This window comes from Danaus plexippus, chromosome 6 (assembly GCF_018135715.1).
Source record: "Danaus plexippus chromosome 6, MEX_DaPlex, whole genome shotgun sequence".
Classification (NCBI taxonomy): domain Eukaryota; kingdom Metazoa; phylum Arthropoda; class Insecta; order Lepidoptera; family Nymphalidae; genus Danaus; species Danaus plexippus.
The window spans coordinates 1548715-1570073 of record NC_083540.1 but is presented as its reverse complement, the minus strand read 5'-3'; the positions used below and the strand labels follow the sequence as shown (position 1 = coordinate 1570073).

General features: G+C 39.3%; 1 protein-coding gene across 2 annotated transcripts in view; it reads left to right on the top strand.

The window, feature by feature from the left end:
• The window catches only part of LOC116779193 (syndecan), a 143226-nt gene that overhangs the window by 600 nt on the left and 121267 nt on the right, over positions 1-21359 (top strand). The gene's annotated exons all lie outside the window — the stretch shown is intronic.

Genomic DNA, 21359 nt, shown 5'->3' with positions numbered 1-21359 from the left:
ATGTGATATCGTGAGTAAACTATATGTAGGCATGAATGAGAACTCGACGCTCGCTCGGCCACAGAATCGCCCACGCTTGGGTGAAAGCTTTGGCTATACGAGTACACCCGTCAGTCAAGAAAAGCAGCTGTGCGTACCTTTCTTTGCCCATGTACTATTTCTGTTACTCTTTAAGACGTTTAAAACGCATGGCCGTGGCGGACTTTACTGCCATATGAATCATGTATGCACTGAAATAAGTTTGTGTTTCGTCATCCCCATATTAAAAACTACTATTAATGTCTTTTACTTATTTTCTTCAAAATTTCCTGACTTCTAGTTGGTATTCCTTAAATGTTCTTCACTATACGTCCGTCCACTAATGTAAAGATTTGAATACTTTAATTTAATATGATTCAACGACAGCGAATGTTAAATTCAATTAGGAAAACCGCTGTATTCATACAGGTTACTATGCTGTAGGTAAATCGATAAATTGACCTCACTATTCCACTGAAACCCAGTGTAGGTTTACTTTTGCTTCAAAAGTTCGTTCGATCGTTAATTCATTGTTCCAATATGTGACAATAGTCAAAAACCTCCCTATAAATTGACCGTAATAGGATTCGACTCGCACAGCAAGAAATAATACTCTATTACTGGGCTTTAACGTAGAATGAATGTTCTATTGTGTATTTTTTGTTCATAATATTCCGACATAAAAAACACGAGGATTTTGAGAAATAATTTTGTTTTAAATAAACTAAAAAATATTAGAACGAAATACGATCCGCAGTATTTTAGTGCCTATTTCTAGTTGTGATAATTAAATTATACTCCTAACTGATTATTGTCTAAAACAATTTTGATTAATTTTTCGGAAAAACTATAGTTTATAGATATTTCTTCTATTTGGACTTCCACAAAATCGTGCTGTACAGTCCAATATTTTCTTGTAACTTGATTTAGAAATTGTTAAAGATTATTATTTGACTTAATCAATTAAATATAATTCAAAATACATTAAGCGGAATGTGTAAAGTCGGCTTTTTAAATACAGCTCGCTGAACATTTCCGAAGAGTACACAAATCATAACGGACAAAACTTACTTCCTGATACTTTGACATCAGTTGGATAATGCATAAATAAAAATAAAATAGGTACATATATTTAATAGTAATAATTTTGTTATAAGTCCTTACAAGTTATTCCTTCCTAATAACATTTCGTTGGTTGTTATATCCACAAGTATTCACAATATAACTAACACGTCCTTCCTTCTCAACTTTTGCTCTCGTTTCAAACAATAATCCCACCCAATTAACTTAATCACGACCATTGCGAATTGAATAATTCCTTAATCGGCTTACGTTATTATTGAGGGTCGTTGGAATGTAATCACGATTTAAAATATATAAGACATTTTGATGAAATATGTTTCGGAATGCCAAGCGATACGCACTGGTGTACAGCGGTTGGGTTCTGAACAAACAACTTTAGAATTATCCCCTGTCAGGGTTCGCTAAGAAATCGTTTCAGTCGGCAAACCCTGGGTCTATGAAATAGGCCGACCTATTGTTCATGACCTGCTTGTTGTACAACGAGACGAGTATGCGGTGTTTTAAATTGTAACAGCCAAAATTCGCGAAACAATAATCTTCTCATTCCTTTATTGAATGAACATGTTCATTTTTATGTTGCAGCCTTGGATCCAAAGCATTTAATACACTGTTATATAGAAGAATTACATTCGCCCTTATCTCTGATAAAAGTCAATTAAAAGATCTGAACCACCCTCATCCTAATTGTATCTTGCATCTCCAAAAGAGCCGAGGAAATAATTGCTTGTTTTTCCAACTCCGCTCTCCTCAACACGGGCATTTAAAACTTTCCATTTATTCACAAAAATTTTAACAAAAATAGTTGAACCTATTGATAAAACTCTATTACCATACACCGGACCGATTTACAGAGTAAATATGTTAGGTGTTATATGTAACGAATTATTTCTGGTTGAATCTAATGAAAACATGAAAAAATATGCCTTGCTTGTATTACTTTGATGGAGAGGATTCAATAACGGCCGCTTGAAACAGTTTTTTGCTTATCTTCTTACATTAATTGGGCACTTCTTTTAATTGGACTCTATGTCTAACACTGTTTTGTTTGACCTTGACCCAATGCAGTAGCCACTAGTGTTGTGGCTTTACGCTCTTAAGGTATAACAAAATAAATTTGATTTTAAAACGAAACCTCTTTCAACTCCGAAAATTAATTAATATTATAATAAATACAATTATGAGAAGCAGACGTCATCACATTTATTAATCAAATAAAATAAATATTTGTTAACATTCCGTTATCTTGAATAACTCCGCTAATTACATGGCGAACTTAAATCTCAAGTGTTAATTGGAGCTAATTCAAAACATCGCTGTACAGAACTTAAACAAACTTTTCTAATAGAAATAATTTTATTTTTTATCCTTCAATAACTTTCACATCTAGCACCCTTAATAATTAATTAAATTCCTTATTTTCTTTTCATTATTTGTCTTCTATTCCTAATAATATTATTGTATACAGTTGCTTAAAAAGGGAATGTAGCTGTTATACCGGGAGGTCCCTCGGGCTAGTTTTTTTAGTAGCAATTCTGATATTGTCGAAATTGTCAAGAACGAAGGCCGTGAAGAATTAAAAGTAAACGAAATATTAAGAAGTTTTGCCTTTTATAAAATCTGTTTCTGGTAGACCGGAAAAATATACGTGTAATTAAAATCACACTGATTAAATATTATCGGTCAGAAGTAATTATTTAATAAGTTATAATTTTATATAACAATCGCCTTATCTTTTATTCATAATTTAATTTAAAATACTATAAGCATTCATTGCGAACGTTCAAAATTATTGCCATGTATTTGTCAGTATTTTAGTTAGCAAAATTCACGTTACAGTGACGTCATATATTAAATTTACCTTAGTTTACTGTCCTTATGAACGTTCATAGTACAGGAGTGAAGCGTGTGAAGTTTGACAAAATAGTAGCAACTCTTGGCTTTACTTGAAGTGAGAACAATTAAATTGTCTTCACTCACCCTAGTGAAAAGCTAGTCTAGCCTGGTTGACTTAGTTAATGGAACTATTCATATTATATTGTTATAGTGTATTTATTTATATCTAATATTGTCAAATATTATCCTCATGTTTGGCTTTGTCGCAGTCGGATAATAATCGATTTCTCGTTTTACTATTACAGATATAATCAACGCCGTTTAGATAACCGGTTAGACTTGAAATCTATTAAATGCACGTACAGAATGCAACCTACATCATAATTATCCGGAAGGTACATGTAACGTGTTGTTTATCTCGGAATTGTTCCTTTTCTTAAGAAGATAAGATTCTCAATTGACTTGACAACAGTCAACAGGTGATGCAAAATAATTGTACACTAATGCGATCGATTGATCTGTTTAAGTGTGAAGTTTTAACGCTAACAATGTTGAAGCTGAGCCATTATTTATCTATTCATCCACTAAGTGTATGAAACTGGTTGCAGAGGTAGGAGATGAAATATTACTGTCAAATTCCTAGTTCGTTGCAATCTATTATCTGTCGTCCGGATGAGACGGGTTCATATATGTTTAGTGAATGTTACCTCTAGTGGATCTCACACATTTCTTTAGGATAGAGTGGCTATTTTCATATAAAAGGTTATTAAAATTAGATTTTAATAGAAAACATACACATTACTGTGTAATTTTTGTCATCTCATTAAATTCTCATTTCACTGCTCTGATATTAAAATTTTCATTTACCAAACTTTCTTCTTCTTTTTTTGGGCTATAAATTTTTCACGTAGCTATAAACATCAAGGAAACATTCTTATAATTCGTCGTTCATTTCGCCATGTATTCATAGAAGGGAAATAAAATACTTAGAATGTAAATTCTTAAGAAGCGAATCAAAAAGAAAAATCTGCTGACCGTGAATTAGCAACGGAAACATCTGTTGAGCAGCACTATGGATTCCTTTGTTTTTTGACAAAGATATTTATCTTTCACAAAAGTATGCACAAGGAAGATTCTCCTTAATATTGTTCTTCGAGGATGTCACAATACAACAAAGGAATGTAATTTGAAATAATTTTGCTCCTGACATTTATAAGTTGTTATGCTGTCGTTTTTGACTTCAGTTGCTCAGTTTGCTATAAACATACAGACATACAGGTGAAGATAATAAAAAGCGTGTAAAAATAGCGACGTATTTAAGGTCCAAATTAATTATCAATTTTGTAGTAAAAAATCTAAAGTTACCTTAAAATTAGCTGAAAGTGTTGTTCTTAAACGAATTACCTAAAATATAATATGTAAATTTTAATATTTTCTACAACTTTTAATCAAAATAATAGTCTTATGATGCAATGGCATCCAGATAAGGCTGATTTAGATGTCCGCTGATGTCTACATCTGTGGCTGTCTTCGAAATTCAAATAGCGAATCATTCATAGCGAACATCATAACAGATTTCTATAGAGACCGAAGTAATGACGTACCTGAGTGAAAATTACCACGCTCATCATAAGTAGTTCATGAAATAAACATATATATTTTATAACGTTCGCTACGTATTGCTCATTTGTCCACCGACTTTCAATTTAAACTCCATTGTTTGCAATTAGCTACGACCAATCAACGTCATTGAATATTCATGCCGACTTCGATGGCTAAAAGAGTGCAGGACACTTGTAATGAAGGGTCAATCAACTTTATATGTTATATTGATGAAAAAAAATAATTATATCGTACATTTACTTAAGATATAATGAAGAGTATTTGGTGATTATCAACATTTGGAGCCAACAAAAATGTAACCTAAATTAATTTCATTATTTATTTAGGATCGGTTCCGCCGGATGCACAGGACCCCATCTACATTCAGATGGCCGTTTGCCAGGAAAGTGAAATGATATAAATAAGTTTTTGATTATTCTGAATTATTGAAAATCAATCATATTTCGATGGCAACGCGATTTTGAGAAGAGTACCTGGCTGGTTAGGATGTATCAGGGAAACAATATCACTAGAATGTGCAACAACAGACCGTTGGGTTATTTTTCTCATTTTCTTCGATAAATCTTCAGCTATGAAATTCGAGATTCTCATCTGAGGCGGCTGACAGAAAATAGATTTCGACGGAACGAATTGCATTTTTTTTTTTAAATTATTAACTAGGTTGTCTCTCGATGATTGTTCTCGATTACTGTTAATATTCAGGAAGACCTGTAAGTCGGGTTATTTACTTACATCTTTGGCACTAATTGAAGTACTTGAGCCAGACAATAGTCTGCGGCGTACACTTGCACACAGATTACCTCAGATTGAGCTGAAGTTGAAAATATCAATAAAGCTACAAGTTGATTTAACCTTACCTGATACTTTTTCACGGAATAAAATACACCAATGTTTGGACTTGTCTTTAGAGCATGGTGGTAATTATGAATAACCAGAATTTTATATAATTCGTATATCGTATGCTTGTAATAAATTTCTCAATCTTTTTTATTTTACGAATTTAATCGCTAAGGGTGAAAATCCCAAGGATAGTAGGAATTGTAATAAGTAATAACCGCAAAAAAGAAGTTTGCTTAAACCATTAAATATAAGGTAGACGATAAGTCAGGCCAGAAAAGCCACATCAGTTATTGCACTATAAAAACCTGACCGTTAAAGACTGAGACGATCTCATTTAAATGAATAACATGACAAAAATCTAAACACCATCTACTATTAATCAAAGCAATATTTTATTAATCTTTAATGTTTGTTTCATGGGAAATAATTAGTGAAATTATTAACACACACATTTAAATGAAATATAAACCAGAGGTATTTTTAATTATTTAAAACATTTAAACAATGATTACAAATAACATGCAAAAATGTGCCAATAATGTGTATCAATATAAGAGATTGTATATACATTTTTAACAAAAGGCTTCCACAACATCTGTTTTATTTAACAACGAGGACTGAAACCTTCTTTATTTGTGATCCGTAAACCAACAAAGAAGGATAAGTTTTTATATCGGTTTATCATGTTATTATTTAGTAAGTTCATCCCCGCATTATCGTATATTAAATCGATACTGATTTGACTGAAACAATGATTGCATGAATTTTAATTTTAAAACTTTAACAATCAAATGAAACGTGTTAATGTTCACTAATGATAATTATTTTCAAATAACTCTAGTTTTAACATATAATATGTGTTCAGTATTGTATTTTATTATGAATCACAATATTGTTTAAATTCATATTGTTATGACAAATCGTATATATATCAATAAATTCATTTTTTCGATCAAATTATATGAATACAAGTAATGTTTTAAAGTTTTCAATGTGTTAAATCTCGAGTCAGCTGTCTATGTAACTCAAATCATGCAACGCGCTTGTCTGAACAATCTTCGTTAGATTAAGAACAGCCAGAATAGTAGATGCATCTTATTGCGTAGACGCATTGTTATAACACTTCTTTTACATTACAACACAAAATTTTGACAGCGATATTATTATTTTCTATGCTTCTCTTATTGTATTCTAAATAAAGCCTTACCAATAACTCAATGTCGATATGTGTACCCAAATTATAACCCATTACATTACATGATTACAGTACACTTGAAATAGGAAATATAAAGATTTAAATTGATAACAAGTAAAGGAATTTTAATATATATATAAATCTCTTTATTTTTTTTCCTTTTCTACTTTTATTGTACCTACACCACGCTTTCTCTAGTTTCCTTTATCAATAGGGTTTCTGGTAGAGATCTCTTTTTAGAGATAAGTTATCCTTTTTACATCACTTTTCTTTTGTAACTAATTTTGTAACTCTTGGTACATAAATAAAAAAATATATATATTTTAAAGCTCAAAAATTCTATCATAAAGCTAGCAATGGAAACGTAGTTTAAAAGTTTTTCCACGTCAGTCTTACAGCGCTTAACTAGACGCATCCGTCTTGTAGCGTTATTTACAAGGACTTCTTGATTTCAATGTAATTGAACCTAAGATATGTAATTGAACAATAAATTGTCACGCGAGATTGTGTCACTTGTCGCTGGGGAGATTGAATTAATTTTATGTGTAGGTTTTAATTGCATTGAAAAGCAAACACTACTTTTTTTTGGTTAGAGAAATGCATTCTGAACAGATATCCTTTTAGTCTAGGTACTGCAAGCCGTCGTACAAGTACACTATAAGTATATAATTTAATCAGCTACGAATAACATACATGTTCACAGCAAGATTTTATTTAAAGAATCATTATAAAGGGGACCTGAATGTCAAAGTTCGCATCCTTTTGTTAGTTGCATAGCATCCCGGCTTAAAATACTTATTTTAAATATATCATGACTATTTTAAGACGTCAAATGTCATACCCTTCTACGTCGCTGTCACAGCTACCCGTTTTGCTTATGTCGTAAATAAAATGACAGAGACGTTACGGAACTTTATTCTTAGGTTGAATAAGAATTTTTATGTAACTAGTAGATACTCCATTAAAAACTTTGATGCTATGAGTTTAAATGATCTTTCAAGTATATATTTTTACATGCATATTTTAAGCAAGTCGTTCGCTTGTTTTTTTTTTACTAAATATTAATGCTATAACATACATAAGCTAAATATAAAACTTTGTTTTAGTCAAACAGAAAACGATATACGAGGTCCTGTGAGAACGTAATGTTTTCAAAAATTTTCGTACCAAAATATTTTATAATTTTGCTTTTCATTTTACATGAGCGGGTAGAAGGTTCGACCACTAATGCCTGTTTTAAGTATCTAGTCAGTACTTCAGGAAGCTTTCACCTTCTGAGTTTTCTTCGGACAGCGAAACAAGACTGAACGCACTTAATTTTATGACTGCCGTAAACTATTTCCTTTCTTGACGCGTCTCAAATTAATATTTCAAGTAAATCAATTTCGCATTTAAAACGCTACCCACGTTATGTTTGGCTACACGCTGTTAATATTGACACTCAGATTACGTTTATTGTGTACATATGAAGATTTTATGAGAATCATTCAATGTATTTTGTTATAAATCCTTTATAATGATGAAATGTTTATGTCACTTATTGTCTATAGATCTGGCATATCTGATATAATCATCGTGCTTCAAATTAATTAGTTTTCAATAGATATAAGTTTATTTCAATTAATTTACAGTCCACTTGTGTTGTGTGTTTTTGTTTTGTTTATGTGTACGTGTTGATTAATCACGGCATTGTAATCCCACAAACAAACGTAACTTGGACACATCCGAGGACATGATCTCATGAATCTATTGTAGTTACTTTGACAGATGTTCATTTATCTGTATGTATGCATTACCATTGTTTGTAACATCAATACAAAAATATATTTATATTCATAAATAACTTTATTCTCTTGAAGTACCATTAAATTCTGATATAGTTTTCTATATTTTGCATTTTCAGATATCATAATTTGGAAATTTTCCTTAAAACAGCTGTATTAATTTAGATGATTATAAAAAAGTCTGTTTTTAAATATTTTAATCTTAAAGATATAGTTATATACATCTTTAAGATTTGTCCTTGATGACCATACAAAAAAAAATTGTCTATACCATTTGTACTAATTAAAAAGGTAATTCAGACGTTTGCTTCAAATGAAAAAATGCTTATGCTTATAATTTTCCCATTTCCATTAACTAAGCGAGTTAAGTTTAACCAACTGTGATAATATGTTCTCATTAAAGTTAACAATGCTAATAATTGATGAATTTAAACCGTATTTCGCTACAATATCAAACGATCGTTGTAAATTTTATACCCGAACTGTTGCTTATCTGTCTGGATTGTTTTGATCCAATGTACCCTATACATACATTATGAATTCCCCGCGAGCGTCTCATATGAATTTTATTACAAACAAGACGATATCTATTCGCGTGTCACGTAAGTTAGACGTAATTAATTGTGTTTGTCCGTGTATAATAATTATCGTTTATATTTGAGTTATTTCAAATGTTAACATTCATCAAAGAAGTAAATTAAGGTTATATTACATTACATTACGTGATATAGGTTTGATGAGTTTGATGTTTTTTCTGCGTTCTTAGTGTTGTCGTTGGCGTTTGTTATTGTTTGGAGTTGTCTGTGAGTGTGTTTGAGTGTGTAGAGATGGATGATAGAGAGGATGATGGAGGGGGGGATGTCCGGGGGGGGAAAACGGGCAATCGGTTAGAGGATGGTTTTGGTGCCGACGACTCAATGTCATCGCGCCCAGAGTCGGTGTTAGGAGCCAAGCGCCTCTTTTCGGAGGTGTCGGGCTCCGACACCGAGACTGGGGGCGGGGTTTTACGGGGAAAGGATCCGGTGGGAAGGCGAGGCCGCGGACGTACGTTGGCCAAGGCGAGGAAATTCCTACGGGATCGTGAGGAGGAGGACTCGGAGGCCACCTTCGAGGCCTGCCTTGAAAGGAGCCTCGGGAAGGGGAAGAGTGGGGCGAAAACTAAGAAGAAGGAGCTCCCACTGGAGCTGGAGAGTATGGGAGCGGAAAAGATAATGCTCGAGGCTGAGAAAAGCCTCGACATTATTAAAGAGTTGGTTGGGAAGAGTACCAACCTGAAAGGGGGGTACTCTTCCAAGATAATGAAGGCCTCTGCTTTCCTTCGGGAAGCGCTGGACGTGCTGGTGACACGTACAGAGGCAGAGGAGACCCACCGTCTGAGAGCCGACATTGGGCGGCTCCAGAGAGAAAATGCGGGTCTCAAGGAGGAGGTACGTGCTCACCGGCTCCAATATGAAGAGATGCGGAGGGAGAAGGCAGCGGCTTCTAGGGTGGCCTCGGATGGCCCAACGAGCCGGGACCAGCTCGAAGTGTTGGAGGCCAACATTGCCCGAATGGTTGGCAATTTGGTGGATGGGCGGTTGGCCGCACTAGAGTCCCGGCTCAAACAGGAAGTAGTTGCCCGACCTCCCCTGGCGGGTGACAGCTCGGCCGTCGCCGTAGAGGCCAGAAGGGCGATCCGTCAGGCAGCCCTGCAAAGGGGGGCCAAGGTGTGTGCCCCTTCACAGGCGGCATCAGCGCCGGCGATATCCTCCGACGAGGAGTTCCCTTCCCTCCCTGCGCCTTCCAAGGGGAAAGGCCAAAAGTCTAAGGTGGGGAAGGAGGTGGTTTGGACTGCGTTCAGTCCATCCACGTCTGCTGGAGGGGCCGAAAAGGGTAAAATGGGGAACGGGGCCAAAGCGGCAGGATGGACGGAGGTGGTCCGCCGCAAGGCCCCAAAGAAGAAGGAGGTGGTGCCGGTACACAAGACGCCGGCGCCACAACCTAAGAAGAAGGCGGGCCCTAAGGAGGGCCCCAAAAAAGTGGCGCTCCCACGCTCACAGGCCGTAATACTTAAGTTACGGCCTGAAGCAGCGGCCAAGGGAGCGTCTTACTTGTCGGTCCTTCTCAGGGCCGAGAGGGAGATAGATACGAAGGAGCTGGGCATCGGGCCCCTAAGGATACGCTCGACGGCCACAGGGGCCCGGATAATCGAGGTGCCCGGCACAGCCAGTGCGGACAAAGCAGATGCTCTGGCCGCGAAGCTGAAGTCCGCACTGGCGGAGGAGGTGGAGGTTTCGAGGCCCGTGAAATTCACGGACATGAGAGTCACGGGCCTCAATGACGCGACGACCGCGGATCGCTTAATAACCGCGGTCGCGCAGGAGGGGGGCTGCACCGAGGCCCAGGTTAGGGTTCGTAGCGTGCGACCTGGGCCTCGCGGCACAGGTTCTGCCCTGGTGGAGGTGCCGGCTGCGGCGGCTAAAAAGCTGCTGCAGTTGGGCAGCCTGTCGGTCGGGTGGAGCCAAGTGCGGCTCTCGCACATGGAGGCACGACCCAAGCACTGCTTCAAGTGCTTGGGAACGGGGCACGTTGCGGCCGCGTGCCCCAGCCCAAAAGACCGCAGCGGTTTGTGCTACCGCTGCGGCAAGGAGGGCCACAAGTCCGCCCAGTGCTCCGCGTCACCGCGCTGCGCTGTGTGCGCTGACGCGAGCAAGCCGGCGGACCATGTGATGGGGGGGCATTCGTGCTGCCCCCCATCCACCCGTGGGAAACTCCCGGCCCAGCCACAAAGGGCGGGGGTTTCGAGGCGGGCGTCGGGAGCTGAGATGTCCGAATAATGGCCGGACATCTCAGTTTCCTGCAGGCCAACGGGAACCACTGCGCCGGGGCTCAGGACCTCTTCCTGCAGTCCATGGTGGAGTGGGCCGTTGACGTGGCGGTCATAGCGGAGCCGTACTATGTCCCTGCCCTACCTCATTGGGCGGGAGACACGGGCGGCTCCGTGGCGATCGTCACGCGGCCGGGCGCCCTGCCCCCCCTCGCAGTCAAGGCGAGGGGCCACGGGTATGTGGCGGCGGTTCGGGGGGAGATTGCCATAGTCGGGGTATATTTCTCCCCGAACCGCGACCTATCGGCCTTTGAGAGTTTTCTCGACACTCTCGAGCCGGTGGTAGGGCAGTTAGCGCCTCTCCAGGTGGTTGTGATGGGGGACCTCAACGCCAAGTCCACGGCGTGGGGAAACCCCCTCACAACACCCAGAGGAAGGGAGCTGGAGGAATGGGCGCTAACTGCCGGGCTGTCCCTACTCAACACGGGGACAGTCCAGACGTGCGTGCGAAGGTCGGGAGGTTCAGTGGTGGACGTCTCGTTCGCCACTCCGACCATCGCACGCAGAGTGGAGGGATGGAGGGTTGAGGCAGGAGTGGAGACGCTTTCGGACCACCGCTACATACGGTTCGAAGTGTCTGCCACTCTTGCCGGTCGCCGGAGTCCAGCGTCGAGTTCCTCGTCGTCTCGGGAGAGAAGTCGGTTTCCGCGTTGGGCATTATCAAAGCTCAACCGGGAACTGGCTGAGGAAGCGGCCGTTGTTGGCCGCTGGAGTCTCCCGGGAAGTTGGGAGTTGGGGGCGGAAGAGGGGGCTAGTCGCTTTGGGGACGTTCTCCGTAACGTCTGCAGAGCCGCGATGCCCCCCGTTGGATATCCACCCCCACGGGGTGCGGTGTACTGGTGGTCGGACCACATTTCCGACCTCCGGGTCGCCTGCAATGGGGCCAGGAGGGCATACACCCGGAGCAGGCGACGCCGCCCCCAGGACGAGGAGCGTGATGGCCGGCTGTACAGGGTCTACGTGGCGAAGAAGTTGATCCTGCAGCAGGCCATCCGCCGAGCCAAGGAGGCAGCCTGGCTGGAGCTGGTGGAGGGGCTCGATCGAGACCCCTGGGGCCGACCGTACAAGCGGGCGCGGAATAAAATCTGCGCCCAGTCGGCCCCCATCACGGAAGTGCTCCAGCCGACTGTTCTGAGGGGGATCGTCGGGGAACTCTTCCCCGACGCCCCGGCGGGATTCACTCCCCCCAGAATGGCTCGGCAGACGCTGGAAGAGGGCGACCGCGTTCCGCCTACCGTCACGGAATCTGAAATGGAGGCAATTCTGGCTCGCCTCCAGAGTAAGAAGAGCGCACCGGGTCCAGACGGGGTGCACGGGAGGGTTCTGGCCCTCTCCCTGGTGCACCTCGGAGGTGCCCTCAGGGAGCTGTTCGACCTCTGCCTGAGGTCCGAGCAGTTCCCGAGGGCCTGGAAGGAAGGCCGGCTATGCCTACTTCCGAAAGGCAGCCGGCCTCCGGACTCGGCTTCGGCGGTGCGACCGGTGGTCGTGCTGAACGAGGCGGGGAAGGCTTTTGAGAAGATCATAGCCACCCGTCTTGTTCGGCACCTGGAGGAAGGCTCGGGACCGGGACTTTCAGAGTTTCAGTTCGGGTTCCGAGCCCACCGGTCGACCGTCGATGCCCTCAAACGCCTGAGGGCGGTGACGGAAGAGGCGGAACGCAGAGGAGAGGTAGTGTTGGCGGTGTCGCTGGACATCGCCAACGCCTTCAACAGCCTCCCACACAGCGCGATACAGGCGGCACTCGAATACTTCGGAGTGCCCCTGTATCTGAGGAGGCTGTTAGGCAGCTACCTCTCCCAGAGGAGGGTGGCAGTCGAGAACCGGAGGGGGTCCATAGAGTGGTGGACAGTCGACAACGGCGTTCCACAGGGTTCGGTATTGGGACCTGTCCTGTGGAACGTCGGGTATGACTGGGTCCTGCGGAGTCGCCTCCTCCCCGGGATGGGTGTCATTTGCTATGCAGATGACACCCTCGTCTTATCCCGGGGACGGAGCTACAAGGAGGCGGTGCGGCTGGCCGAGGTCGGAACTGACCTTGTGATCAGCCGCATAGAGAGGTTGGGGCTTCGGGTCAGAATCGACAAGACCGAAGCCCTCCTCTTCCGCGGGACTGGGCGGAAAGGACCCCCACTGGGTGCCACCCTCCTCATAGGAGGAGGGAGGGTCAGGGTGAGCCCAACCATGAAATATCTGGGGCTCACCCTTGACGGAGGGTGGACCTTCGTGCCCCATTTCAGGGAGTTGGGGCCGAAGGTCATGAGGACGGCAGGTGCGCTGGGGAAATTCCTCCCGAACCTCGGAGGTCCCAGCGCAGCTTGCAGGCGGCTATACTCTGGGGTCTGTCGGAGTATAGCCACGTACGGTGCTCCCGTTTGGGCTGATCGCCCGATGAGCCGCGGGGTCAAGGCCCTTCTGCGCTCAGCGCAAAGGGCGCCCGCGGTGAGGGTGGTTAGGGGGTACCGTACGGTCTCCTGGGCCGCAGCGACGGCTCTTGCCGGCGATCCGCCTTGGGATCTTGTGGCGTCGGTTCTCGCCGAGGTGTTCTCTTACATCTCGGGTAGGAGAGCTCTCGGAGAGAACCCTTCGTCAGAGGAGATCCGGGCGGTTCGCCGGCAGGGGGAGTCGCGCCTTATGCGCGAGTGGGGGGAGGACCTGGCGGGCCAGCCGTACGGTAAACGTACAACGGCTGCGCTCCGTCCGGTCCTAGAGCGTTGGATGAGGCGGAAACGCAAACCCCTCACTTTCCGTCTGACGCAAGTTTTCACTGGGCACGGCTGCTTCGGTGACTACTTGTGTCGGGTGGCCAGGAGAGAGCCGGGAGGGGGCTGCCATGAGTGCGGCGCTGCGGTGGACTCGGCCCAGCACACCCTCGAGGTGTGCCCGAGATGGGCTGCGCAGCGCCAAGAGCTTGTGGCGGCGCTCGGCGGAGTGGGCTTGTCGCTTTCGAGTGTCGTGGAGAAGATGCTTGAGAGTGACAGGTCCTGGATGGCGGTGTCCTCCTTCTGTGAGACGGTCATGTCCACGAAGGAGGCATCTGAGCGGGAACGGGAGGTTGCGGCTGATGCACCCTCCCTCCGCAGGCGACGGACGGGGGTGCGCCGGAGGCGATATTTGCAACGCCTCCAATAGCGCCCCTGCACTCCGGGCTGGGGTCGGGCTGGTAACCCGGCCCCTGTGAAAGCCCGGCGTCGTCGGGGCGATCCTAATTGCCGGGATCGCCCCCTTTCTCCGAGGGAGTAAGTCCGGTCTTTGCCAGAACCGGCCAGTCGCTGGCGTGCCCTGTTGCTGACAGATCCGGGGTGCACCAACATAGCGGCCGATGGCTTTCGCAGTGGTTTTAGTGAGTAGGGGCCTGCCCAGGTCGAGTCTCACACATCCTCTCCGGCCCCACCAAGGCCGGTGAGACGGCTCGTAAAAAGAGTTTCCCTGCGTCATCAAAAAAAAAAAAAAAAAAAAAAAAAAAAAAAAAAAAAAAAACGTGATATAGGTTTAATTGAATTTTTATCTTAATTCAGATTTCCATATAGACATGAGTCGATAAATTGCCTGTTAATTGACAAGTTTATAAAGTAATGTAATTTCGTGACAGGTCAATGGCCTTATGAAAGTGGTTTGATATAAGAATGCTTGTAAAAAGGACTATATCAATACATTTTTAGTGCGCTAAAAGTAATTAATACGATAAAGTGAATATATTTTGTTTTATTACAGGTGCGCGAGCTCATTTTTAATGCAGATATATTAATAGCCTCCTGCAATTGTCGATAGCGCACCTAATGAATTCAAATTGTCTCTTAAATGTCATTAATTTTACAAATTTTCCATAATATCTTTTATTTAATCGAATGTGCTTGATAGAAGTTCAACGATAAACCAAAGGAATAATACTTTGGTTTCGTTTTAAATAAAATTTTATATATTCCTGCTTAACACATCTCCGTGTTTAAATATTTGGATGTATACGTAAATAGTATATTAACAGATTATTTCAAATTCAGTAAGTTTTGGTAATTGAATCGTTATTATAATTTCAGTGATCTGTGTTAAAGCGTAACTGTTTAATAATACTGAAATTCGATAATTATTAACCAATCAGATGACGCTCCAAGTTCAATGGATTCAAATGGAAGAGAAAATATTAATTGAAGCAATACGAGCATGATTTGATGTTAGAGTTTAGAGGGTTCCGTATACAAAAATTGTATAACAGTGATTGTTTGTAATTTTTTTTGACAACGAATAATAGAACATAGTGCTTGGTTAATATAAGCGGTGAACTTAATTCTTTGGACTTAGAAAACAGTTTGGCCCATGCTTCGATATAAAATGTTACTTTTGGTCGAGGAATTATTGTTCCATTTGAACTTGTACTTGGTGTTATACTGATTTTTTTTGTCAGTAAAAAAATCTCAAAGAATTAATTTAACGCAAACTTTATTTTACTTTTGAGGACAAATTCTTTGTTATGTTACTTGTTCTTGATATATCAACGTCCGTGGATGTACAGAAGGACAAACACATGTTGACATAGGAGTTCCATTCTTATTTATTAGAATACGGAACCCTGGAAAGTTTATAAAATATGGACAAGGAAGAGAAGGGATTGCGAAATAAGTTTAACTGCAATCTGCCGTACGGAAACTGTAAGCCTGCAATATTAATAAGGACCAAGCCATTGATTTTCCACCTTTTACTCTTTATTTAACATCAGGAATTTTCATGTTTGTTCGAGTAACATAAATTGAATTTTGAATCTTTAATCATTGATCGACAAATTCCCTTATATGACAGTCAGCTTTATATACCGATCAAGCGAGATGCTTCCTATACATAAAATAGTTAAGAACGTTTTCTCATAATATCGTATCCAAAAAGACGAGGTTTGTTGTTACCTTAAAACATAAACATCAATAGGTATTATGATGATATATGCCTTTAGCCTTATAATGATGATGTTTTTATTGTTCCTATCAGATTATAAAATGTATTCAAAAATTCTAAAGTCTGACTTCATAATGGATTAGTGCGTGCCCTCGATTCAAACCAGCTTTATCATTACTGGTGGAAATCACGTTTCTGTTTGGGAGCATTCGCTAAATTGTATGTCTATTGTAATGTATCTGAATTTGATATGAACATTGTATGAAAACATTCTTCCTTGTGTTTTTTTCATATACTTTAACACGGTTTCGCTAACTGCTGTTCGCCATATTTTTTTTATAAAGCCAATCCATTAAGAACCAAATTTACGTACAAACAAAAAACCTTCGTCTCTATAATATTACTTAAGATAAATGACAACATGTAAAAAATAATGATTAACAATTTGAACGCCTAATCAGGACCAAATCTCCCTAATGCCTATAAAAACGTATTACAAAGGTATATACTGATAACGTTAATGAATATCGTCGCCTGATAAGTAATTAAATCTCTGCCAAAATGCTCACGTCACGCTCCTAATTATGCATCCGTGTGGTACAAGGCACTAGCGACAGCTATATATATATTATACTTTACTTTTTACTAGAGCAGCACTACTTATAACTGGAACACCTCTTAAATGTAGCCAGGAAGCATTCCGTATCTTACTCCTAAAACCCTTCTACCACAATAACAATTTTTTATAAGCACATGCATGAAAGACAATAGACATATAGATCTACCTTCACCTTTGTATAATTCCCTAAAATTTGTTGTTAACTTAGTCATATTATTATTCGTTATAGTCCTGGTTTAAACATCCTTCACTCTAGTGTCCATGAACAAATGATATGAGGAATTCCGTTCCTAACACTTAAACAACTCGCACTCAACCCTTACTGTATTATCGTAGGCTACTGAATGAGAAACGGAAAACGCTTTGTATGCAACTTATGGTAAGCATACAGAACGTTTAGTTTTCTGCAGATTCGAAACGATCCAGATCTATATGATGATCGGATGTGTCCAAAACAGTTCACAGACCTCGATTTAAACAAGGAAATCATGAGTAAATAAATTTCCTACTAACACTAAGATTTAGCTTTAATAATAATTTTTTTTATTTATTCTAATTAAGATTTTAATTTTTTTTCTGTACTTGAAATAACTATTTTATTAAAAAAAAGTTTTTCAAATGATTCAAAAAACCGTTATAAATATATACTGTATAATAATTGGTACTTTAGTAAGTAAATCGATTAGGTAATTATTTTTATTTTATTATCTTTTGTAATATTTGTAGTGATATTAAGTTATCACTTGGACCATACCCGACGTCCGAAGTGACAAATTACTCGGTATTACAAAGAGGACGCAATACACAGTCTACATCAGCTGCGTTGAAAATTACGATAGTTTAGAAATTTCAAGAGATAATAATAAAACATATATTATTATACACTCTTGTAATGAATTTTTTTATTTATAATGATATCTAAGATTATCGTGAGTAATCATTTAAGTGAAATTAAGGTCATCTATGTACTACGCGTTCTTTATTATTTTATGAACTCCATACTCCTGAAGTTTCGGTTACTTAACAGCAGCCGTGATCACGGGTAGACGAGATGAATACGTCGGGATTACGTAGCTTCATTTTCTTATTCGTTTCATAACTTATATGGCTTAAGTCAATTCGAGAATTTAACTGTTAGCTATTTCCAATCACAATTGGCTTATGTTTGTTTTGGTGTAATAACGTCGTTATAAGAACTTCAGTTTTATGAAGTGCCGTGCTCATTTATCAACATAACTCCTTTCACTGATTTAATGGAAATTTTGTGTCAACTCGCTGGCCGTTTTGACGTCACTGTACTGGATTGTTTGCATAGATTGTTTATTGTTGGTGAAATTAATTTTTTATTATAATTAAAAAAGGGATATATAATAAATATATAATATATTTTTTATTATAAGGTAATCTTATTATAAGGCATGGACGAACATTATTATTTTTAAGTATGTTTTGCGGTGGAAAGTGACATTTATCGTATGTAGAAATATACTGATACATTTAACTCTGACGGCACTAGAGTGTATGTCATCTGTCTGGTCATCGTGTCTACTTGATTTATCAGATGCAATCACTGGATACAAATATCTCGTTAAACGTTTCCTGAAAATATTTGTCAGTGATTGTATATTGTGAAGTAACAATCCAAACACATTTTTCTTTGTATTTCGTTTTATTGAATCTCCCACTACAATTCAGTTGTATTGAGGATGTGTTTAATTGTTTGCTTCGGTAACTGTAAACAATCATTACTTAATATAAAACCATTAGTTAATATAATATTACTTAAATATATTTGTGTTTGAGGGTTTGGGTTCCGTAGGAGGGATCGGATCTATACGATATTGTAACTTAAATTCCTATCTAAAATAATCATCATCATTATTATGCAATAAACAAATGAGAGTATAAAACGTAAAAAAGCAGGCTCTTTAAAGAAATGTATGAAAAATGACGTCCGAAAGTTAACAATGCGCTGCCATTCAAAGTGGAACTAGTGTTGCCCAAGATCGGTCTTGGTCTTGCAGTCTTGGTCTTTTTCTTGTATTTTTGCAAGAGCCAGACCAAGAACAGGGCCGCCTAATTTTAGCAAGACCAAGACCAGGACTGACTGTGCAAGATTAAAGCAAGAACAAGACTAAGACAGTGCGACTCTTGCGTCTTGCAGTTAGTACTGAGTGTCGTTTCAGGGTGTAGGTACAGGAGTTCGGGGTATAGGCTTAGGGACTCGAATAATATAAAAAGCGTGTAATAAGATTTATGTACTATTTGGGAGCCCGAATATAATAATATATGAGAGAACTGTTGAATTTTGACTCAAGGAGGAAACTCCAGATTCAGTGGACCGGACAGGTTTAATTTAAATTAAATACTTTTCCTATACAATACAAAAAATTACACATGGAAAACAAACGAAACTTAAAGTCCTAATACATAGATGAAGAATAAAATAGACAGAAAATATGTAGGAGGACGTAATGTACTGATATAATATAAATGACAGTCAATGCGTTTTCGTTGAAGAAGGAATTGACGCAATCTGAATAAGTAAATTAAAAATAATACATAATTATAGCAAGTATGACACTTAATTGAAGTATCGGAATAATGAAGACGAAAAATAAACTATATAGAATATGCGTAATCTGATCTGATCGCTTAGGTCGTGGGTTCAAACCCCAACCGATGTCAGTTGTTTTTTTTTAAGTTTTCATGAAATGTTTAGACATTTATTAATTTCATTGGTCTGTACCATTTCTGTTAATTCAAGCTCAAAATGTACTTACTCTGTTGCTTTGTTCTAATATCTAAAGTAACGTTTGATAAATAGCGACAGGCTAATAGGTAATTGCAAGACTTGCGAGACTCTTTCTGCAATGCCAAGACCAAGTCAAGACGGGTAGTGCAATATCAACACCAAGACCAAATCTGGCCAAATCTCGTCTTGTTCTTGCATTTGGGCAACACTAACTCGAACCGTACACAAAATTTCATCTCGATCGGTTGAAGATATTTTACAATATTAATTTGCAAGATATCTTCATAACAAATTATATACATACATTGCAAGAAATAAACCATGGAAACAAACAAAAAAAATCTCTTGGAATTCTTATATACCATGTCGTTCTATTGTGTTATGAATCCTGATTAGATTATATTTCAAATAAGTATCAAGTTATCACGATGAAAATATTGTTAGTTAAATTAAAACTTGACAGACAACAGAAAGAATGAATCGTAAGCATATCGAATACTCTTTACATGACAATGCCGCTCATCATTTTGTTTTGACGTGATTAAATTGTTCTGCATTATAATTTAATAAATTTGGATCTATCTGTCATAGATATTGTAAATCACGATCATTGTATTTAAGGCAAGGAAGTTAAAAATTAAAAATAATATATCATATGAACAGCTGTTATGAATGACGTCAAAGTATCTTGAATAATTTAAGCCTGCACTGTGTTTGTTACATAATTACGGATGCCGTCTTCGAACGCCATTTTGAATAAAACAGAACGCCATTTTTATAGAATAAGTGGGATTATAGAAAATATCAATCACATTGAGCCGTTGTTTTTTATTCTACATATTTCCATCCGGATTAAATTTAACAGAAAAAAATCAACTAACTGGTATTGTTTCGGAGTTGGCAATAATATTTTTAGCGTGACCTTAGTTTATGATAACTGAATCGCGTTAGATTTGTTTGTATTTAACCTACTGCGTGTTTTGTATCGTCTACTTAAATGTCGATACTTTTAAATTTTATCTTTCATACAGATGCATTAATTATAAACTAAAGTATTTAGTACCAAAAATTTTTGTTATGTAATTTTTCTATCAAAATTGTTTCAAATTTAAGTAAAACCGTCCGTAGTCCTCGACATTCAAATTATCTTAGATGAATTTTTTTTACAATTCCTACGTATAACTAAAATTCCTTATATTTTTGCTAACGACATCACAATTATATAAAATCTTAATATCCAGCCCTTATTCATGAACGGGTGCTCTGAAATTCCTATTTTAACTTCATTCTACTATTTCAAAAGAAAAGAATTTGTTTTTGCCATAATTTAAATCTCGCTGTTTTTGGTTTTTAACTAATTAGATATTATTTTTGTTCTCACTAAAAACGAAATGGAAACATTATAATGGGTTGTAAAATATATGAGAAGTATGCGGTACTTTGATAAAACGAGGTTAGTGGATCATTCTTACTTGATACCGGGTATTATTATCCCGTATGAAGAGGTTTAAGACGCCTGGAGGGTGATTGCTGCTCCAATACGGGCTAACTTGTTCGTGATTTTCAGAGGTTTCATTTAATTCAATGCGACTAACATATTCTCTTGATGTTCGTATTACACACCAACGTTAATGAGATGAAAATATATATGATTAGTCGTCTATATTATAATAAAAGTATAGAATGTCAAATCAGAACAAACTTTATATATGAAAGGGCTTAGTATTTAAATAAGTCACATTCAAAGTGATTACGTAGGATACATTCAATGAAGCAACAATGAAGGTTATACTTTTATAATGAACCGACTTAATACGAAAAAGTTTATTATATAAATATGTTTGAATAATCTTATTATATAT